Raw genomic sequence first — 23,594 nt, 5'->3', positions numbered from 1 at the left:
CAGCGCAGGACGCGCTGAGACCCAGCCACTGGACATACAGACACAAAAAAGATATCGATCATGTTGTCTCAATATGAAAATGATAGAGAAAGGGCATACCTCCCAAATCGTTGGAGTATTCTTTTATGTGGAGATACACAGTGAAGACATAACATAATCCTAACACAGCAAAGCTGTTACCTGCAGCCTTCGCTTGCAAAGCTAACGCTACTAACATTAGGTCAGTCCAAGTAATTAGTGGAAGCATGCTAACATGCTAACGTTACACAAGTTAGTAGTAAAGTAAGACCTGTTCATAAATGTTATGATGTAGCTCTGAATTTCTTATAAACTGAGGACAACTGCCCGCTGTATATTTGTGTTCATGGTCACAGTCACAGATAATTTTACATGATGCTCCTTCGTTATCCGCCATGACATCAAAAGTACAACCAAGTCCTCATAGATACATCTCTGGTAAAACTGTTAGGTGTTATGTGTTCAGCAATGCCTGTTGTGTACTGCTTACTGGAAGAACACTGTAAACACGGCTTCTTCTTCTGTGGTTTAATCGCTGCGGCTGCTGCGGACGAGCAGAATCTCTTCCGCCTCGGGTGCCGTATTCTGGTTTGCTGACTTCCGCTGTGTGTCCGACCCGAGTGAGGCTACTCTAAATAGCCATATAGAGAAAGGCTTTTTTTGTCATTGTTGGGTTCAAATAAATACGTGGATCTTCGAGGGGGGGGTGATACGAACTAGGGACAGTTTTATTAATGGTAAAAAGCTCCGCACAGCTGCTTTAATGTTCAAAACACACATTATTTGTCTTGTACTGTTGACTGCTGCAGCACCTCTGTCTGAAACACTGGGTCTCATTCATGAAACGTGAGCAGAAGAAATTTGTGTGTAAATTGTTCGCAGACGGAAATTTATGTGCATGTCTGCATTCATCAATATTTTAGTAGCTCTGATCTTTTCGTAGCTACTAACAAAATCTACTCCTGCTCCTGACCACTCGTAGTGCTTGTGTAAATTTAGTAAGGCACATAAATATTGCTTGTCACTATGAGAAATTACAATTTTAATTCATATTGCGCTCTGTTATGTACACAATACACAGATGCCTTTGAAACACGTAATCTTAACATGACAAAATATTAAAAATATAACACATTTAGTTAAATTAATTGGCAATTAGCAGGTTTAAGATCCAGATTAGGTTTATGATTGTGAATTATCTATGTAAATCGACTCAATAGATTACACATTCTTTCTACATGTTGAATGACGATAATAAAAATATCCGTAAGGACGACAGCCGTATCACAGCCTCTTCGGCCTTGGTGCCTGGGTTCAGCATGCAGGGGCAGCAGGAGCAGCAGGTGGTGGAGCCACGAAGGAGCACGCGCCAGCTGAAAGAATTATTTGAGACAACACTTTTTTGTTTTTCGTGGCTTTTTGATCATTTGAATGAATAAATCTGATCTGAAAAATGTTTAATTTACGTTGTATAAAACAGAGCTTTAGGCTATTAAGATTCAAATAATTTGAAGATGATGCATACAAACTGCTGTAGGTTATATGTTATCCATTATGCACAAAACATCTCTGGTTTCCCGTTCCCACTTGATTCAAAACCCCAGAAATGAATCTTCTGTTTGTTTGGTGACCGCTATATTTTTTGTGTGTGTGTGCTTATGCGTTTCTTTGCCTCCAGTTTCATATCAAACCATTTACGCTTCACCTCTGACATGGTTCTTTGTACTACGGAGACAACATTAACAGCATTTGTTATCTCCCTCCAGGCCTTTGCTTTGCCTGTCTCTGTCACACCACTACTAACTGAAGAAAATTGTTTTTTCTTAAGTCCACTTCACCCAAAATTATTTCGATCTCCGCTTCGGAAAAATTCTTTTTTCTTTCTCTCTCTTTCTTTCTTTGGGCCATGACTGACAGGTCGACAGGATGCACCTACACCTCCTTATATGGTGGTCATTGGCTATTCATGGGCAGGGATTTATGCTAATTGCTGATTACCGGGCGCTGTCACTTTACGATGGATTGGCATTCATGATCATACACGTGTTTACGATCAAATCTGAGTTCCCCGTGGCATTCCTGAATCCGGAGTAGGTTTTGAGTAGATTTAGATGCAAATCTACACACAGATGTACTCACTTTTCATGAATGAGGCCCACTGTGTTTGGGCTCATGTCCCGCCTCCCCAGCAGCCCAGTCTGCTCTGATTGGTCAGCTCGCTCAGTCTGTTGTGATTGGTGCAATGCTGGGAGCATGTATCAGCAACGTCACACCCCTTAACCTTGTTTGACTTCACTTCTTCACAACAGAGGCTAAACTAACGCTGGGTACAGTTACATGATGGCTTCTCATTCAGAATGAAATAAATCTGAATGAAATCATTCGGAATTAAAGTTTTTCCAGGTAGTTTACATGGGAAATATTCATTCCGAATGAGGGTTTACCGGGAGATCAGTTTAATCGCGTTTATTCGGGTCTGCTCAAGGTTTAGGGCAGGGAAGGTTTCTGATTGGATAGGGGGCAGGGCAAATGTTACGTGCTTACGTTTACCGGAAGAAAACACTGTAGTCCTCGCTCCGGCTAACAAGATGCTTGACTACGCCGTTCTCAGTGCCTTTTTCGGGCGTGTTTTGCTTATATTCTTGAAGCAGCGTATGCGACAACAACCTTGTTCTGCTAATGCTTCATCTGTTGAGGAGGAGAGGTGGAGGGTTGAAGAAGGAGATAGAAGACTGTGCTTTGACGTATGGAAACCGGTGAGTGCAATGAGTCCAACTGCTCTATCTCAGCCCGTTGCTATGCGCGCTATACGTCATTGCACCAGAAGGGCAAGGAAACGAACATGCCCAGAAAGCCCTGAATGAACTTAAAGAGGAATGAGTGTATACATGCACACAAAATTCTTTCATTCAGAATGAGAAACGGAATAAACCACCCTTTTAATCGGATTTAATTTCCAGTCGGAATGACCATTTACAAGACCACTTTCATTCCGAATGAAAGTGGAATTAAACTGTCCATGTAAACGTACTGATTGGCAGCCTTTTGCCCTCATCAATTTGAGGGAAGAAACATGAGCCGATAGACTAAGAAGCACTTTCAAAATAAAAACTTGAGCTGGACGTTTCTCCTCAGTGGTAAGTTTTTATTTTTTAGCCATCTTATATTTCAGCTGTAACATGGTAACTGTAACTTATCTGATATTATGGGGAACAACTGTGCGTCTGTCCTCTGACTGAATGAAGTTAAAAACGTCTGCTGCAGAGTACAAAAGGTTTTTAACAATATAGTCAGTTACTACATAACGTGGAAACACCAACAGCAGCACTCAGCTGTTATATCAATCAATTCAATCAATCAATCAATTTTATTTATAAAGCCCAATATCACAAATCACAATTTGCCTCACAGGGCTTTACAGCATACAACATCCCTCTGTCCTTTGGACCCTCACAGCGGAAAAGGAAAAACTCCCCAAAAAACCCTTTAACGGGGAAAAAAAACGGTAGAAACCTCAGGAAGAGCAACTGAGGAGGGATCCCTCTTCCAGGACGGACAGATGTGCAATAGATGTCGTACAGAACAGATCAGCATAATAAATTAACAGTAATCCACATGACACAATGAGAGAGAGAGAGAGAGATGCAGGACAGACGGCAATGACAGTAGCTTACAACAACATTAATGAAAGTAATAATATTATAGTTATAGTTCTGGCTACTGTGGTACAATATGTTGAAAGTATGTATTAATGTCTGGCAGTATACATGTGTGACAATAATCATATGTGTATAATAGTATAAGTATGACTAATGACTAATGATGGCAGCAGCAGCAGGAGGCATCTGGCAGGACCACGGCAGCAGCACAACCACACACGTCACGCTGTCCAGGCACCGCTGCGATATGAGTTAATCTGAGAAACAGTGGAGCACAAAGGCTCCGGAGAAGAAGCTGAGTTAGTGACATCCAGATTGGCCAAGTTAGCAAGATGCAGTAATAGGATACGAGAGAGAGAGCGAGAGAGAGAGAAGGAGAGAAGGTGCCCGGTGTATTATAGGGGGTCCTCCGGCAGACTAGGCCTAAGTCAGCCTAACTAGGGGCTGGTACAAGGCAAGCCTGAGCCAGCCCTAACTATAAGCTCTATCAAAGAGGAAAGTCTTAAGTCTAGTCTTAAATGTGGAGACGGTGTCTGCCTCCCGGACCGTAACAGGAAGATGATTCCACAGGAGAGGAGCCTGATAGCTGTAGGCTCTGGCTCCTGATCTACTTTTGGAGACTTTAGGGACCACGAGTAACCCTGCGTTCTCAGAGCGCAGTGTTCTGGTGGGAAAATAAGGCACTATGAGCTCTCTAAGATATGATGGAGATTGACCATTTAGAGCTTTATAAGTTAACAGTGGGATTTTAAATTCAATTCTGGATTTTACAGGGAGCCAGTGCAGAGAAGCTAAAACAGGAGAAATATGATCTCGTTTCTTAGTTCCTGTTAGTACACGTGCTGCTGCATTCTGAATTAGCTGGAGAGTTTTTATGGACTTACTAGAGCTACCTGATAATAGAGTTACAGTAATCCAGCCTTGATGTAACAAAAGCGTGGACCAATTTTTCTGCATCTTTTCGGGTCAGGATAGGCCTAATTTTCTCAATATTACGCAGATGAAAAAATGCAGTCCGTGAGGTTTGTTTTAAATGAGAATTAAAAGACAAATCTTGATCAAATGTTACTCCGAGGTTTCTTACGGTAGTGCTAGAGGCCAGCGCAATGCCATCTAGAGAAACTATGTCATCAGATAAAGAGTCTCTGAGTTGTTTGGGGCCAAGAACAATAACTTCAGTTTTGTCTGAATTTAACATCAGGAAATTGGTGCTCATCCAGGTTTTTATGTCTTTAAGGCAGTTATGGAGTTTAGTTAATTTATTACTTTCTTCTGATGACAGATTTCTGTATTATAGAAAAACAAATAGAAATAACTGGTATTCAGATGTCTTAGCTGTCATGTTTACTGAAACCATTCTACTAAAATATAGCTGCATTTTATAATCATCTTCACCTTGTATCTGTAATCTACAATGTACCAATGTGTCACAGTTTCTCCACAGCATATATATGAAATCAAAGTTTCATAGCAAAACACATGTTGCTTCCTAGATCAGTATTTGTTTTATGCAGTGATGTTGTCTCCTGAGTCTCTTTGCTTACTTATTAAACAGTATGCCTTGTGTCATTTCTACCTATTAGTTTTGGGGTAATGTACCAGGTTCCAGTTCATCCTCCATGTTTGATACACCATCCAGGCCTGGAGCCTGACTGTTTGAATCTGTGCACCCCACAGAACATCCACAACATGTACAGGTATGATGATGGACCCTAAGGGTACAGAACTGAAGAAGAGTGAGTTTTTATGACATCTAATGAGATACAACTGTGTAAACTCAATTCTGAACACTAAGGTTTCATTATACCAAAAAAACTCACTTATAAAGAAATGACAAATAAGTCTTTTGTTAAAAGAACTTAATTTTTAGCAAACGTGAAAAAACAAAAGCTACAAAAAAAAGTACTAAATAATATACAATAGATAGATATATAAATATAAACACAGCAGCATTTTATCTGCAAAATTAATAGTGTCCAATTCTTTCCATTCAGACGTCCATCCCGTCCTGTGTTGTACTACTGATACGCCACAAGTTTTCTGATCCGGCTGGTCACTGCATTGGCTGTCATGCTGCCCCTTGGCTGAAGTGAGAGATGTGCAAGGCAACCATTTCCTCCTTTTATGGTCTCTCATACTGGAACGCCAGTATCCCCATGCTGAGGAGGCAGTGCCAGAGGCGCTGGACGAACAGACTCTTGTGACTGGTCTTCAACAGGCTCACATGTTGAACGTGATGACACCCGACAAACTGCGCAAATCCACCTCAATCAGAAGAAGGAGACAGAGAATGGGGAGAGATATCCAGATTTCCTCATCCCTGCCTACATGGATGATTCTGATGATCCTCTGGATGCAGGAGAAGTAGATGATTATGATGATGATGATGATGGATTCAAAGAAAGGATAATACGGGATGACTCAAGGAGTCGGGACTTATGGCAGATGGCACACACCTTATCACATCACAGTATGGCACTACATGTGTTCTATCACATGACATGATTTGCCAACTTACTGTTCATTTTAGTTAATTCACATTTGTATCCTTGTTTAGTTACCTATTGATGATTCTATGTATCAGTAAAATCACTGTATGTAATATTGATGGGTACACGTTGAAGGACACCAGCGGGAGGCGGTAAGAGAGTTCTCTTGTTAGCAGCCGACAGGTTTTTCACTCTTACACGGTGTGAACCCTTATCTTGTGTAAGCCTGCCTTGTGTAGGCTGTTATAGTTCAATGAAATTCCTGATTATACATTTGCATAGTTAATAAGGTATTGTCACTCTTCCGTTATCGTTTATCATAGCAAGATAACAGCAATATTACAGGACAGTTTTCACAAACGCAGATCAACAAGAGAACAACAGGATGGTAGAACGCCAAGTGGGACGGCTGTAGCTCAGTCCATAGGGACTTGGGTTGGCAAGGCACCGAACCCCCCCAACCGCTCGGGGCGCCTGACCAAGGCAGCCCCCTCACTCTGACTTTGAGCATGTATAGTTCCTGTTTGTGCATGTGTGTCTTTTGGACCTGTGTGTTAATGACAAAAAGAGTGAAAAAATTGAATTATTGAATTAATAAAGTATATATATATATATAACAAAAAAAAGTGAGGTAAATATATGAGCGAGCTCTGGAAACAACAGGAAATCACTCCTTCACACACGGAATGTTAGGTGTGAGGCTTATCTGAGGAATGGTATAAGAGTGTTTGGTAAACTGCTTTCAGGGGCTGTCACATTTTGCAGTGTGTGAAGTTGTAAGCTGTGTCTACAATAAAATACCCGCCAAAGGCTGCAAGATCGATCCTTTGTCATAGAGTCTTTTTTCATCAACAGAAAGTTCAGGAAATTCTGTGGTTCTGAACAAAAAGACAGCTCAAGTTTAAGCATATACCAAAAAACAAAAATCAAATGTCTGAGCTACTGTTTGTACATCTTTAAGTGTTTCAAAGGATAGATAGATCAGAAAATGATAACATATTGAGTATGTACAGACTCACAGCCTGGCCATAGAGACTGACACTGCCACTGACTAGAGAAGACAGGCTGTGTCAGCTCTGTCCTCAGAGACAGGTGGAGACAGAGAAACATTTCTTCCTATCTGTGGCTCATATAAAGACACCAGAACAAAGTTCTTTACAAAAATTAAATGTATACTAGAAGTTCTCTATCATTCTAGGCTTCCCCTCCACCCAGAGATACAGTGCCCTCCAAAAGTATTGGAACAGTGAGGCCAATTCCTTTATTTTTGTTGTAGACTGAAAATATTTGGGTTTGACATCAAAATTCAAATAAACACAAGAAGTTTGTGCTCTAAAAAAAAAAAAAAAAAAATAAATAAGTAAATAAATAAATAAATAAGAAGGGATCAGCACTCAGTGAATAACCTCCTAAGCCCTACGACAAACTATTATGGCAAGGCTTAACTATACAGACCAATGAGCAGTGATAACTAACATGTCTTTGGGGTCATCGGGTGGGAACCTCCTTTCACCGGTGTTTCGTCTAGTTGGTCCCACGACACCTCCAGGAGGCTAGACAGTGATCTCTGGCGTCCCAGAGACACTCCCCTAATGCCAGGTCTCACTGCTCCCCACACTAACCGAACAACCTCCTTTACCTTACCTATATTACCACAGATGAGGTAGACCCAGGGAGGAAGCCTTGTTAGGCTATCACACTCCCCGCCGGGTTAGGCTGTACAGTCTACCTCCCAAGACGAGCCCTCACAACAATGACACCTCCAGGAGGCTAGACAGTGATCTCAGCCCAAACAGAACAGCACTGCCACCTTCAACCAAACCCAGGCTCCGTTTATGCGAGCTCCAGGCAGAAGCAATGCTGATACTACCTTTACTAGCACATTCACCATACTCTATTTCACACGCTACATAGCATAACTACAATGTAAGCTAAAGTTAAAGGAGATAAATGAACTCACAGGATCAGCAAACACACTCACTTTGCAGCATGGTCTCAAACAAAATGGATTCAGATAGGCCACTCCCACACTTAAATAACCTTCCTCTTCCTGGATTTCCTCCTTACATACACATGGCTTTCTCAGCCCAAACAGCACTGCCATCTTCAACCAAACCCAGGCTCCATACATGCGAGCTCCAGGCAGAAGCAATGCTGATACTAGCTTTCCTGTCACATTCACCATACTCTATTTCACACACTACATAGCATAACTACAATATAAGCTAAAGTTAAAGGAGCTAACTGGACTTACAGGATCAGCAAGCACACTCACCTTGCCGCATGGCCTCAAACAAAATGGATTCCAATAGGCCACTCCCACACTTAAATACTTCCTCTTCCTGGATTTCTCCTGACAGGAAGTGGATCTCTCCACCTGATCTCAAGGAGTTATGTGCCCTGCTTAGTAGTTCCCCCTGCTGGCCCCCAGCTGACATTATTTCTTCTGTAATAGATAAACTGGCTGCATTTAATTGCTTCATCTGACATTTCCCTCACTGTCTTCCTCAAACTCTGTCCCCGCACTCCGAGTTCCCCCAGGAGTGAGACAGTTGATCTTGCTATGAATCCCCTACACCCCACTTCCACTGGACAAATCCTAGTCTTCCATCCTCGCTGCTCAGCTTCTGCTCCTAAGTCTGCATATCTAAGCTTTTTTCTTTCATATGCTTCTTCCACTGAGTCTTCCCAAGGAACTGTCAGCTCGATGAAATAAACTATCTGTTGACTCACTGACCACAACACTAAGTCAGGCCTCTGCCTGGTACAGACTATTTCCTGAGGAACAACAAGCTTTCACCTAAATCTACTTGCATTTCCCAATCACAAGCACCTTCTAGGCGGCCACACCTTTGCCTCCTCACTAACTTATCCCTTCTGTATTTCTCTCCCTCACGGACAAACTGAATTACTAAACTCCTATCCTTAACACCTTCTGAATTCACCTGTCTTCGTTTCCCTTCAATGCCTGCAGCTAAACATTTCAACACCTGATTATGTCGCCATGTATATCGGCCTTGTGACAAGCTAACTTTGCAACCTGACAAAATATGCTTTAAAGTTGCGATGCGTGAACACAATGGGCATGACGGGTCCTCATTTACCCACAGTTTTAGGTTCTGGGGTTGGTAAGACATCGTGATGTAGCCCCTATCAGGAATCTAATACGATTCTCCTCCATACTCCACAGGTCCCTCCAACTAAGCTTCCTCTTCTCTACACTTTCCCAATTCAACCACTGTCCCTGTTTAGCCTGGGCCACTACCTTTGCACCCTTACTATCTCTTCCTGTCTGCGTATCTGTTCTACAACCAGCTTTCTTTTATCTTTGAGGCCTGCTGTATTCCATACCGGTTTACCTGAGCCAAGCCCCAGGCCTCCCCGGCCAAACTGAACATTACCTACAATCTCTGCATGTCTAAGAGCTGCCTCTGCCTCCTGAACTGCCGATCTTGGGTTCCACTTCCCCTTGGTTGGATTTGGAACCACACTCCTAACTACCACATCCTTACTCCCAGCTAACAAGAGCTCTGTCCTGACCTTGGTACATTTAAATTCCTCTGTTAAACTAGTTACTGGCAGCTGAAGTATCCCTTTTCCATACAATGCAACACTATTTAGGCATCTAGTAGCGCCCAACCACTTCCTAATGTAGGAGCTAACCAACCTTTCAATTCTCTCCACAACAGTTATTGGAATTTCATAAATTGACAGTGGCCATATTAACCTAGGATATAGCCCAAATTGCAAACACCACAACTTCAACTTTCCTGGAAGTTCTGATTTATCTATTCTATCCAATCCTTCAGCCACATCTTTTCTAAATTTCACCACCTGTTCCTTATCATTCAACTCTACATTGTACAACCTACCTAAGCTCTTTACTGACTTTTCCCTAATTGTTGGGATGTCCTCGTCATCTATGACAAACTTCCTATCACTTCAATTCCCTCTACATATCGAGATGCTTCTAGATTTACTAGGCTTGATTTTCATGCTGGCCCACTTGAGGTTCTTATTTACCTTCTCTAGTAGCCTCTTTGTACATGGCATTGTTGTGGTCACCAGTGTCATGTCATCCATGTAAGCCCTAACTGGTGGAAGATGCAACCCATTCTGCCATCTCTCCCCACCTACCACCCACTTAGAAGCCCTGATGATTACTTCCATTGCCATAGTAAATGCTAACGGAGAAATTGTACACCCTGCCATGATGCCTATTTCTAGCCTCTGCCAACCTGTTGTGAAACCTGCTGTACTTAGACACAACCTAATATCCTGAAAGTATGCTTTCACTAAGTTAACAACTACCTGTGGCACTCTGAAGTAGTCAAACGCACTCCAAATGAGGCTGTGCGGAACTGAACCAAACACATTTGCAAGATCTAAAAATACTCTTCGCTGCCTGAATCTGGTGCCAGATCATGCTAGTATGCTCTAAACACCCTGAAAAACCTGGTATTCCTGCCTTCTGCACCATGGTATCTATTAAGCTATTCCTTTCTAAGTAACTAGCTAGTCTCTGCGCTACTACACTAAAGAAAATCTTCCCCTCCACATTCAAGAGAGAAATCATCCGGAACTGGCTAAGGTCCACAGACTCCTTCTCCTTAGGAATGAGGACACCCCCTGCCCTACGCCATGCTCTTGGTATAATTTGTTTTTCCCAAACTATTCTTAGCTGTTTCCACAAAAATTTTTGTGAAAATTGAATATGGGACAAGAGATCAACATTTCAGCTTTTATTTCCAGGTATTTACATCTGGATCTGATACACAACTTAGAAGATAGCACCTTTTGTTTGAACCCACCCATTTTTCATGAGAGCAAAAGTATTGGAACATGTCACTGACAGGTGTGTTTTGTTGCCCAGGTGTCTCCCAATTACATTGATTATAAAAACAATAAATAGCACTGAATGTCTGAGCTCAGTTTCAGATTGGGTACGATAGATTTTGCCTGTGCAGACTGCATTTAGAGGTGGAACCAACATGAAAACCAGAGAGCTGTCTATGGGTGAAAAAGAAGCAATTGTGAATCTGAGAGAAGATGGACAATCAATCAGAGCCATTGCCATAGCCAGTACAACCATTTGGAATGTCCTGAAGAAGAAAGAAACCACTGGTGTACTAAGCAACAAACGTCGAACAGGTAGACCAAGGAAAACATCAGCAGTTGATGACAGAAACATTGTGAGAGCTGTAAAGAAAGACCCTAAAACAACTGTGAGTGACATCAGCACACAACCTCCAGAGGGCAGGAATGAAGGTATCACAATCTACTGTTCGCAGAAGACTTCATGAACAAAAGTACAGAGGCTACACCAGAAGATGCAAACCACTCATTAGCAAGAAGAATAGGAAGGCCAGGCTGGAATTTGCCAAAAGGTACAGAGATGAGCCTCAAAAATTCTGGGAAAAGTTTTATGGACTGATGAGACAAAGATTAACTTTTCCAAAGTGACGGAAAGGCGAAAGTTTGGAGAAAGAAAGGATCTGCTCATGATCCCAAACATACAAGCTCATCTGTGAAACACGGTGGAGGTAATGTCATGGCTTGGGCTTGCATGGCTTCTTCTGGGACGGGCTCTTTCATCTTCATTGATGATGTAACACATGATGGCAGCAGCAAAATGAACTCAGAAGTCTACAGAAACATTTGTCTGCTAATTTAAAGAAAGATGCAACCAAACTGATTGGGAGATCCTTCATCATGCAGCAAGATAACGACCCAAAACACACTGCCAATACAACAAAGGAGTTCATCAGGGGCAAGAAGTGGAAGGTTTTAGACTGGCCAAGTCAGTCTCAGACTTAAACCCAATAAAGCATGCATATTACCTGCTGAAGAGGAGACTGAAGGGAGTACCCCCCAAAACAAACAACAACTGAAAGAGGCTGCGGTGAAAGCCTGGAAAAGCATCACAAAAGAAGAATGCAAAAGTTTGGTGATGTCAATGGGTCACAGGCTTGATGCAGTTATTGAAAGCAAAGGATTTGCAACTAAATATTAAGTCTCATTCACTTTAATCTATTTTAAGTTTATACGTTCCAATACTTTTGCTCACCTAAAAATTTTGTGTTCCATTACAAATAATGCTATCTTCTAAGTTGTGTATCAGATCCAGATGTAAATACCTGGAAATAAAAGCTGAAATGTTGATCTCTTGTCTCATATTCATCTTTTGATGTCAAATGTTTTCAGTCTACAACAAAAGTAAACGAATTGGACTCACTGTTCCAATACTTTTGGAGGGCACTGTATATTGTATATATCTCTATTGGAGACCTAAACCCTTGGGTCAGGTGACGTGGATAATTTCTTTAAGACAATCCACCTGTGGTCGTGGCTGACAGCCTATATAAACCCCTGTCAACCACGCCCCAGTGATTTTTCTGATTCCACTTGGAGCAGCGTGGCGTTTGTCGCTGTGCTTCTTTGAGACAATTCTATCTTCTATCTTTATACAAAAAGAAAACTTTCGTTTAGCAAGGCTAACAAATACACAGTCTGTGCTGCTTACCTCACGGGGTTTGAGGGAGGGTGACTGCCTCTCACAGTGGCTGTGTTGCGCTTTGCAAATACCGTCCTTGCTGTCGCACTCTCGGTCTTGGCATATTGTCTCTGTGGAGAGGCTTCTGTGACGGTCCTGTTTGGGCGAGGGGAGAAGGATCCGTGAGTTTGTTGATAGCGTAGGGCTTCTGTCAGATGCAGTGTCGAGCGTTTTGTCCCCGTGCGGGGATTTTCATCATGTTATCGACACAGAACTCTCTTCTTTGTCCACGAGGGCATTGAGAAGGAGTTTGTGTGTTATTAAGGTTGCTGCCTGTCACTTTGTTTGTATGTTGCACCATTCACACACAATACATTCCACAATCCCACAGTTTTGCCAGTAAAAGTTTGAGGGCAGGCGTGCTGGGAGAGCCAGCTTCCGTGTTGTCAAAAACTTCTGAGTGGTGATCCCGCGAGGGCGGGGTTATCGCGTGGTGTGGTGTGTGCATTGTTTGGGAGGAACATGCTGTTGTGGCAGTTGACAATCCATCCTTCTGTATGGATTGTTCTATTCTGCCAGCATGATCCTCAGAGGCTCGGCTTTGCATGTTTAGGGCGAAGCATAGGTGGCAAAGAGAGTTTACACCATCTGCAGTGCCCCAGCAGTCTAAGCGCCTCAAGATGTGGATTTTGGAGGCAGCTCCTTTGTAGATTCCGCCCTAAGTCCCCTCCCAGGTCCTTCTTGCCTGGTAACAGAATCAGAGCTGATGATCAGGAGGATGTGGAGGAGAAAGTTGATGTATTAGGGCTATCGGATGATGCAGATACTGAGGGGATGATTGAGGAGAGTGAGACCAAAGAAAATAAGCGCCAGCAATTCAGAAGCTTGATTGAGAGGGCTTTTCAGGCCCTGGAGCTCAGACCAGTATTAGGTCAAGCTCCTCCCCCTCACGCTTTGATGAGGATGATGATCTCCCTGATATGGAGGTGCCTCTTGCAGTGCCTCTCCTGCCAGATGTGGGAGACTTGATGCACAAGGCATTTGAGAATCCCACGGCAAAGCTTTCCTTTACTGCTAAAACCAGACAGATGTCAGCCATGCAGGATAAGGAGAAGGTGGGCTGTGGTTCTTTGCCTCAGCTAGGCCAGTCAGTCACTTTCTGCCCTCTTATTTACAGCCAGCTCTGTGTTAGGGCCAGCTACTCCGTCAGGCGACAGCAAAATGCTGGATGCCTCACTGGCCAGACTGCACAGGTCTATGGCAGTTCAGACTCAACTGGCGAATACCGGGTCCGTCTTAGCGCTGTACCAGCAGAAGTTGGTACGTCAGCTGAGCACTGGGGCTGATGCCTGTCTTATTTCTGAGATACAGCTCGTTTCATCTATGTTGTCATCACTGATGAAAGAGCAGACACTGACCGCCGGGAAGGGCATGTCGTCATTCTGGGTTTCCAGGCACCAGCTGTATTTGTCCAGATCTAAGTAGCAGGCAGAGGACAAAGGGGCCCTTCTGAAGTTGCTGGTCGTACCGACGGCCATGTTTGGGCCTGGTGCCACAACTCTTACAACAGGCACAGGAGGCCCGCCGTTGTGCTAAGGAGGTCTCCAGTGCACTGACCCCCAAGGCCAAGCCCAGGTGGTCTGGTCAGTCTGGGGGTAAAAGGGTCGAGGGCCCCACACAGGCACTTGGATCAGCAGGGGCCTAGGGACCTGGGGCTACTCTGGATGCTCGCCGCGGTCGCGCCAGTGCAGCCAGAGGAGCCGCCAGAGGCAAAGTGGGTAGAGGCGGAGGCAAGCCTAAGCCTCCGTCTTCTTTCAGGGGTCTGAGATCTAAATCACAGGCGGCTGCCTTGCAAAATGTTGACGATTCCCCGGATGAGACAGTCCACCAACAAAGGGGACTGGTTCACAAAAATAGATCTGAAGGATGCCTACTTTCAAATTCCAATCTGGAACAGGCATTGGCGTTTTCTCCGCTTTGTGTTCGATGGCAGGGAATATGAGTTCCAAGTCCTGCTCTTCTGTATCTCTCTGGCTCCGCGCCTTCACAAGGTGCATGCAGGTGGTTCTGGCTCAGTGCCAGGCGCATCTGACTATCCTCCTGGACCACATCCAGCATGTTGGCCTGCGTCTCAACCTAGAGAAGAGCAGTCTGGAGCCATCTCAAAAGACACAGTTCCTGGGCCTAGTTATAGATTCCCAGGCTGGTCTACTTTGCCTGACAGAGGAGAGGCAGTTGTCTCTCAGGTCCGGTCTCTCTCTATTCAGGCTGGGGGCCGGGGTCACATGGAGGCAGTGTCTCCGCCTTCTGGGTCTGATGGCATCCTCACTTCAAGCAGTCCCTTTGGCTCTCCTACACATGCAGCCAGTGCAGAGATGCATCCTGGATCTGGGTTTGGGTCCCAGGAGTCGCCTGAATACCACGGGGATTGTAACCAAGCAGTTGTGGGTGGCTTTCCGTTGGTGGGAGGACAGCAGGAATCTCGCCAAGTCGCTGGGTCCACTGACAAATCGTCAGTTGGTGACGACAGGCGACAGGTCACTGACAGGCTGGGGTGCAGTGTTCAGGGGGAGTGGGGTCAGCGGTCACTGGAATGGTCCTCAGATCACTTAAAACATCAAAATGTTGACCACCTGTGGCTTTGGGCACACCCCAGGGTTCTGTTCCTGAGAGCGGTCCATGTGCCGGGGGTGGAAAACCGAGCTACAGATCTGCTGTCCAGAGGAGGTCCGGACCCAAGGGGGTGGAGACTACACCCTCAGGTGGTAATGGAGATTTGGCTCCACTACGGACGTGCAAAGATCGACCTGTTTACATCACAGGAGTCAACCCATTGTGCTCTCTTCTTCTCCCTGGGGGGAGACAATCCTCCCCTCGGAGCAGATGCCCTGGCTCACCCATGGCCAAGCGTCCTGTTGTATGCCTTTCTCCACTTTGTCCTTCTTCCATCCCTCCTGCAGAGGGTACGGATGGAAGGACTGAGGCTGATTCTGGTGGACCCACATTGGCCACACATGACCTGGTTCTTGGACATCCCGACGTTGCTGGACGGGACTCCGTGGGAGCTCCCAGTACGTCGGGACCTGCTGTCCCAGGCTTGGGGGACTCTGGTTCATCCCTTTCCCCAGGGGCTCAGGTTGTGGGCATGGCCCCTGAGGAGTCTGCATTTTTAGCTATGGGGTTATCTCCTTCGGTGGTCCGTGCTGCAGGAGGCTCGTGCACCATTTACAAGATCGCCGACACGCATACAGTAGGGCTGCAGCGATTAGTCGACTAATCGATGACTAATCGACTATTAAAATAATCGGTGACTATTTCAGTAGTCGACTAATCGGTTTGAGTCATTTTTCATAGAAAAGTACTATAAAAGTACCCCAAAATATTCTCATTGCAGTTTCTTATATTCAAATATTGGCAGCTTTACACACTCTCCCATGACGGTGAACTACAACCCTTTGGCATGATTACGAAACAAGACATTAGATGACATAATTTTGGGGTTTGACAGGCCGGCATTTAACAACATTTTAACACATTTTTTGGTAAAATGATCAGTCGACTAATTGAAGAAATAATCGACAGATTAGTCGACAATGAAAATAATCGTTAGTTGCAGCCCTCACGTACAGGTGGAGGGCCTTTGCAGCCTGGTGTGGGGGGCAACATTTTGACCCAGTATCTTGCTCAGCCCCTTTTATCCTGCAGTTCCTTCAGGGTCTTTTGGATGCTGGGAAGTTGCCTTTGACTCTTGGGGGTATGGTGGCGGAGATTAAGGCAGCTCGGATGGGACACTACCAGTTGCCTGAAGAGGCAGACAAATGAGTTTCCCAGTTCCTTAAGGGTGCTAGACGACGTGATGGCCTGTGTTCCAGGCTGTCTCTCCCACCCGGGATTTGGAGCTGGTCTTAAAAAAGCTATATGTAAGAAATCTAAAGCAAATAGTCATAAAATCATCCTAATATGTCACAGAGACTAATGAATAATGTTCATATAACATACTGATCTCACCGACAACAATAGTACAGCCAGAATATTCGCATTTTAAAAAAAAATTACGGTCTGCAAATCATGTTTATGTTTTGAATTTGTGTTTTGGCCTGTTGCGCCACCCACCGCCGTCTACCAGTCACGCAGTCAGTAGAGTCTCAGCATCAGTTACAGTTACGACTGAGCTACAGCAGCACGGCAAGCAGCATTAGCAGTGTCCCAGTACATAGCATTAGCAGCCGGCTCCTCCTCAGCTGTATCCTGGCAGCAGCGTAAGCAGCAGAGAAGCGGACTTGCTTGAACTGTCCGCTGGAAAACCGAAGATCAAGGACACAGCGACGCAGCCCTGCCACAGCAGCCGCCCATGAGCAAACAAATCAGTCTCCAGCGTGCCGCTGTCCAGCAACCTCGAATCTGTAGGGGAGGGGGCGTGGACACGACTCGTGGCAGTATTTTGAATTTGAGTGCAGAAACCGTTTTGGCCACATTCTTACATACAGCGCATTTAAGGGCTCTTGAGGTACCTCCGTTTGAGCCATTGGAGTCAGTGGACCTAAAATGGTTGTCCTTTAAGTTTGCTGCTTTCCTTCCTAAGGTTTTGTCTCCTTCTCAGCCAAGCCCAGACATGGTGGTACGGTCTCTCTTCTCCGACTCAACAGAGGAAGGTGATTGTAGGCACTCGCTTGTGTGCCCAGTTAGGGCACTCAGGGTGAATTTGCAACAGACACGGTGCCATAGGCAGACAGATCAGCTGTTCGTCTGTTTTAGGCCAGACGTCAGGGGTCAGTCGCTGTCCAAGGCTCGTCTTTCTCACTGGATTGTGGGAACTATCCAGCAGGCATATCTGGGGGCAGGGTGCCCTCCCATCTAGTGTGCGGGCACATTCAACCTGGGGCATGGCTACTTCTTGGGCATCATGGCACAGTGCATCTCTAAATGAGATTTGCGCAGCAGCTACCTGGTCTGCCCCATCCACATTTGCAAGATTCTACCAGTTCAACATGGCTGCAGGCATATCGTTCGGTGAGCGGGTGCTTGGCTTGGCCCAGCAGTAGTGACATATTGTTTCCTTGTGAGGCCAGCAGTAGTGAGTGGCCTCCCCACCGCGTCTTGCGAGGGCCGTGTAGCCTTGATGGTGTCTGGCGCCAGGGCTTGTGGCAACAGCATCTTGCTGCACCAGCTAGCCTGGGGTGTGTATATAGTGTACATTTGTATAGTTCATTGGGCACACAGTGTATTTTGTAGAGCACTTGGCAGGGACGTCTCATTTGAAGTTGCTGTCCCCTCGCGGTGTGTCTTACAGATCTCCAATAGATATACAATATATCTGTGGGTGGAGGGGAAGCCTAGAATGATAGAGAATGTGAGGTTACATGTGTAACCCTGGTTCTCTGAGTGAAGAGGCTTCCCCTCCATCTAGAGGCCATCTGATTGAGATCACTGGGGCGTGGTTGACAGGGGTTTATAGGCTGTCAGCCACGACCACAGGTGGATTGTCTTAAAGAAATTATGGACGTCACCTGACCCAAGGGTACAGGTCTCCAATAGAGATACAATATATCTCTGGGTGGAGGGGAAGCCTCGTCACACAGAGAACCAGGATTACACATGTAACCTCACGATTTTGATTCACTCTGACCTGACTAAAATGTACTTGGAGAAAACAGTGTCAGCGCCATAGATGCAGCAAGTATGTCAGAGCATGTCACAGCCTAAGAGACAACCAACACAACAACATGTAGTTCATCTCATCACAGATCACACTCTGACTTTTACTCCTTCACTAAATTAATTTTTAGTATATTTAAAATATCTTGTAATACTGTATGAGGTCTGGTAAAGTGATCAAATGAGAAAGAAAGACAAAAGGAGCACTGTTTAAAGCCCCTACAAGGAACTTTCATTTTGAGTTGATTTTGGCAACCCTGTGGACAAAAGCAGTAGTGTTTTGCTGGAATGAAGCCTACATTTCCCATGAGCTCTAGCACGTATTGTCATAAAGACGCTTACCTGGCTCGTGCATGTGTTTGTTTTGGGGATGAATGAAACAACAAGACGGGAAAACTTTGCCACCACTCCTATCGGGGATCCCAGCTCACCTCTGCCGCGCCCCAGCTCCACCTCTCCGGCGTAAGCGCCACCGCTGCCGGGGTAAACGCAGCGGTCGGCTGGTAAGGCTGAAGGCCTATTTGGCGAGCACTTCCACGGCTTCTTGGACTGAGTATGGAGCAGTGCCTCGCCTCTTTATTTCTCGGTGCTCGCTGGACCCTGTCAACGCCTGGCTGGTACCTGTCGTCGGCCTGGATGAGGTGTTCCAGCCCCGCAGCCCCTGCTCTCCTCGTCCCCGCTGGCGTGGGGTGAATCTGCGCAACCTGCAGGCTCTGTGTGTGGCTCCCCGGACAGCTAACGCTGTTGACCTGCTGGCTCCTGCCAGGATTGGGCTGGTAAATGCTAGATTGCTAGCGAACAAAACGTTTATCCTGAAGGATTTCCTGACTTCCTGACGATTGGATTTTCTCTGTGTGACTGAGACGTGGCTGACTGTTGGTGAGTCCAGTGCTTTCACAGAACTTTTACCCGATGATTGCTGCTATTTTAACTCCCCGCGGACGTCGGGTCGAGGAGGAGGAATAGCGACTATTTATAAGAGTCGCTATAAATGTAAGCAGCTAGGTAAGATGACGTGTACCCTCTGAATGCCTTAAATCGTTTTGTCCTGGAAGTGACCTGGGGCGGACCCAGAGACAGTTTCTTAAAGGTATAGATATACACTACAGAAATAGCTTATCTTCACACCAATTGTCTCATTTGCTGTTGTAGGTCACACACAGACATCATCAGAAACGAGACTTTTGCATATCCAGTTAAAGTTCCTTGTAGCGGCTTTTTAAATGTTAATTAAAAAAAACCTGCCCAAAAATGTGCATTTTTTAGTAACACATAAAACTGAGCCTCAACATTTTAATAGTGATAGTATTTGTTGAAGTCGACTTTACTGGGTCTGTTAGTGCTGACCAAAGCTGGATGTGGATCTACTGAGTCTGTGCTTGTACTGGCTGATGATTCAGCACATCCTCTACTGATAAACTGAAGCATATGGCAGCACCTGTTAAAGGGATAATGCACCCAAAATTGAAAATTCAGCCATTATCTACTCACCCATATGCCAAGGGAGGCTCTGGTGAAGTTTTAGAGTCCTCACAACACTTACGGAAATCCGAGGAAGAAGTGGGTAGCAGCACAACTGCACACCTAATGGCTGACGGTGACCCAGATTAAAACGTCCAAGAACACAGAATTGAAACCATAAAATATCTCCATACTGCTCGTCCGTAGTGATCCAAGTGTCCTGAAGCCCCGACATAAAAAGTTGTTTGGAAAAACGTCATTTGAACTCTGTTTTTAGCCTCATTGTAGCCTGTAGCTCTAACTGCCTCTGTGTACAATATGCTGACGTGTGTGCGCTTGTGTGTGAGACCAGCGAAAGCACCTGAACACACATGAAGGCGGTGCTAATGTCTCACGGTCTCACGCAAGCGCACACACATCAGTGCAGTGTACAGAGAACATTCCCCCATTCCACCCAGACTGGATCTCATCATGTCAGAGAGGCAGGCTCAAGTGTCTCATTAAGAAGTCAAGATAAAAAGGATCAAAAATGGACTGTTTTGTAGTTGGTCAAAAGTGGACTGTTTTGTAGTTGGTCAAAAATGGACTGTTGTGACTGTGGTTGTTCAATTGTCAAATTTATTCACAGATTATAAGATACAGTTTCATTTGCACTTTATTTCATTTTATTTACAATTTACAATTTATCTATTTTTTTTAAACCTGGTGATTATAAGCTATAGTTTCATTTGCACTTCATTTCTGTTTTATATATTTATTTATTTATTTATTTATTTATTTAATTTGAAACTTTTATTATTTTGAATGTATTTATCACCACAAAATATTATTTGTCAAATTTCTAATTTTTCTTATGAGTTTTTTGAGAGGTCATCCTTTTTGCTGTAACTTGAGCCTTTAAAATTGTTGTCAAATATGTTCTTGTAGCACATTTGTCCCATGAATTGTTAGCCTGTTCGGCATCTTGAGAAGGTGTAGATTTATATCCACATGATAAATAAATGTTTCTGTGATGATCACATTGTATCATGTAATTTATTTGATACGTTTTTAGTTTATTAATTGGAAGTGGATTTGATCTAGTTATTAAATACAAATCAAACCAAGAGTAAGATCAATTAAACATGTTAATGTCTGAATGGGCCCCGGGCCACATTGTACTAGAAAAGTTGGGCTCCAAGGTCAAAAAGGTTAAGAACCCCTGCTCTATACCACACTAACTTACTCGTAACTGTAAAGTTCTACAGTTGTTTTGCCTCAAGGTCGTCGCCGTTTGTATTTCTGTCAGTAGTGTACTGTATACATTTGCACCATTACAGTTGGTTATGGATGTTATTAACAATGAATAGTCAAGCATAACACAGTGTGTGTACTGGTGTAGCCTACGGTTTCGAAATATGTGTGTTAATAGCACACATGATTTTGTTATTCATAGTTAAGTTGAAAAATGTTAAACAAATGGTTAAAAACATCTGTAGTTCAAAAGGAAATGCGTATTATTTGTAATTGATTAATATGCTTAATAATCACATGTCATGGATTAAAAGGCTAATAATTCATGATATAAAATTAAAAGACAGGATAAAGTATTCCATGCTGAGAAAAACTGTACAGTTAAAAGTTATTCATCTGCTCACTTTGTGTTACTGTGATGTATTTATGTGATATTGATTACAGCCATAAAACAATTGAAGTTGATGGTGCAAAATAGTAACAGCTCTGTTTCTACACAGGTGAGGTTTTTGAGATCCTATGGAAAATGACATATGGATTTGAGATTCTACCTGTGAGAGAGATGGCGAGCCACCCATGAACCTGATCTCTGCCTCGACCCAAGAAGATTTGAAATCTTTAATCTGACTCTTTTTCCTTGACTGCTGTAACACTGGAATTTCTCAATTATGGGATCAATAAAGGTGTATCTTAAGTTGGATCAAGATCACCTTTTATCCGCAGGAGCCCATCCATTCTTCTATCTCCATCACTTGAGCGTCACACTCCAGTGTGGTAGTAGTATCACAACGACCTTTTCTACTTGACTTCTGACTTAAAAAGTGCATTTGTCACAATAAAGGATTAAAACTAAACTGAACAGTTTATAACAGAAGGAACAAAACTGAACTTGAACTTGATTAAGACAACCAGTGGAACTCTGTTATTTTTTGTCAGGGACACTTTGATTCGTCTTTGTATTATTTTCTGGTAATATTGTTACCTTGTGAAGCATTGAACTAACTGTGTTTAAAGGGTTAACATCTGAGTGCCAAGCTACAGACTAAGGAGGGGAAACTTCATAATATCCAGCCCGGATAATAGGGGCCCAGTGCCCACTCCACTAACTTGATGTGGAAATGAGCGGTAGTCTAGAAAACTGGCGAGTTTTGTTTTGTTTTTTTCTCACATAGATTGCGCCCTGGGCCGTCGCCCACATTGCCCACAGCAAAACCCGTCCCTGGGTGTACAGGAAATCTAAAATAACCACTTGTCAACCAGACACGCTGTCGACACTAACCTCGCGACAACTGCCACCCAGGCTACTGCAGGTGGCAGTTCTCGCGAGGCTAGTGACAGAGTTCAGTTTGGAGAGGCAGAGGAATGTTTTCTTTTTTTAAATTATATTATAATACGGGAGATTTACAGGAAAATACTAATACGGGAGGACGGTGGGAAAGAGGGATAAAATACGGTAGTTTCCCGGCCAAAACGGGAGACTCGACAGCTATGGTGTCGACTTGTGCCACTGACGTCGACAAGTCGACTTTTCTGTTAATGCCCTAATCATGACCCATGACAAGTTAGCTTAGCTTAGCAACAGTAGCCTAACGTTCATTCTCTGACGTCTCATCCGGTCTGCTTCTTCTTCCTCTCCTTCATTTAATGGCTATGGTAACTGGAGTTACATCACCATTGACATGCGACCTAATGACACGGTCCCTAACTGTTATTAATATTTCATATTTATCTGGGTTTGAAAAATTGTTGGAAACATTTCGGATAATCAAAGTAGACAACTAAACAAAATATATAATATTGGTTTAGTCATTTTTATAAAGTTTTATGTGGAAAAACTACATATTATACCTTTAAAATGATTCGGAAGTTACACCTTAAGTTGCGCGAATTACATGGTAAGTGGCCGCGAGTTATGCTGTAAGACTGGAGAAAGTAGGTGGGAAATGACCAGCAGTTACACTGGAAGTCCTGGCAAAGTAGGGCGTAAGTGAACGGGAGGTACGCTCTAAGAAGCAGCCTAGCTATACTGTAAGACACGGGGAAATACGTGCAGGAAGCGAGCGGGAGTTACACTGTACGTCTGTGGAAGTTGGGGTAAAGTAGGTGGTAAGTGAACGGGAGGTACACATGAAGGACGCAGGCCGTATTATGTAGTGTTACCAAACACAGCTACCAACACCAACAGCTGTTCTATCAAAGACCTTAACCAGGGTGTTGCCACTTGTCATATCTTACAACAGTTAACGTAACCTCACTGAAACGATGTAACCTAAGTAAACACGGTGCGGTTCACTGCGTGCTCTAACTTTGACATGCGGAGATGACGTCACCACCCGGGTGATGAAGTGCTATCCGAAGATGGCGAGTGAGTGATGGGAGTGCATTTTCGTTCGGACCAGTGGAAAGTTTGTTTCAAAACTCTGTGTGTGTAAAAAGCAAATCCACACGCGTAGAACTGAGATCCACAAATGTTTTTTCGATTCACAAATAAAAAGTGAGTTCACAAGTGCCTGCTCGAAAGTTGTAAATGTTAGGAAGATATTCACAAATGCTTTTCATTTATTTGCAAATTAATTTAATGTATTC

At 44.0% G+C, this 23,594-nt stretch overlaps 1 pseudogene; it reads right to left on the bottom strand.

Moving 5' to 3' along the window:
* The window catches only part of LOC125893479 (uncharacterized), a 119,120-nt pseudogene that overhangs the window by 34,310 nt on the left and 61,216 nt on the right, over positions 1-23,594 (bottom strand).

Source organism: Epinephelus fuscoguttatus, linkage group LG8 (assembly GCF_011397635.1).
Source record: "Epinephelus fuscoguttatus linkage group LG8, E.fuscoguttatus.final_Chr_v1".
Lineage (NCBI taxonomy): Eukaryota > Metazoa > Chordata > Actinopteri > Perciformes > Serranidae > Epinephelus > Epinephelus fuscoguttatus.
Note: the sequence above shows the minus strand (reverse complement) of the source record. Positions and strands in the feature narration are given on the sequence as shown.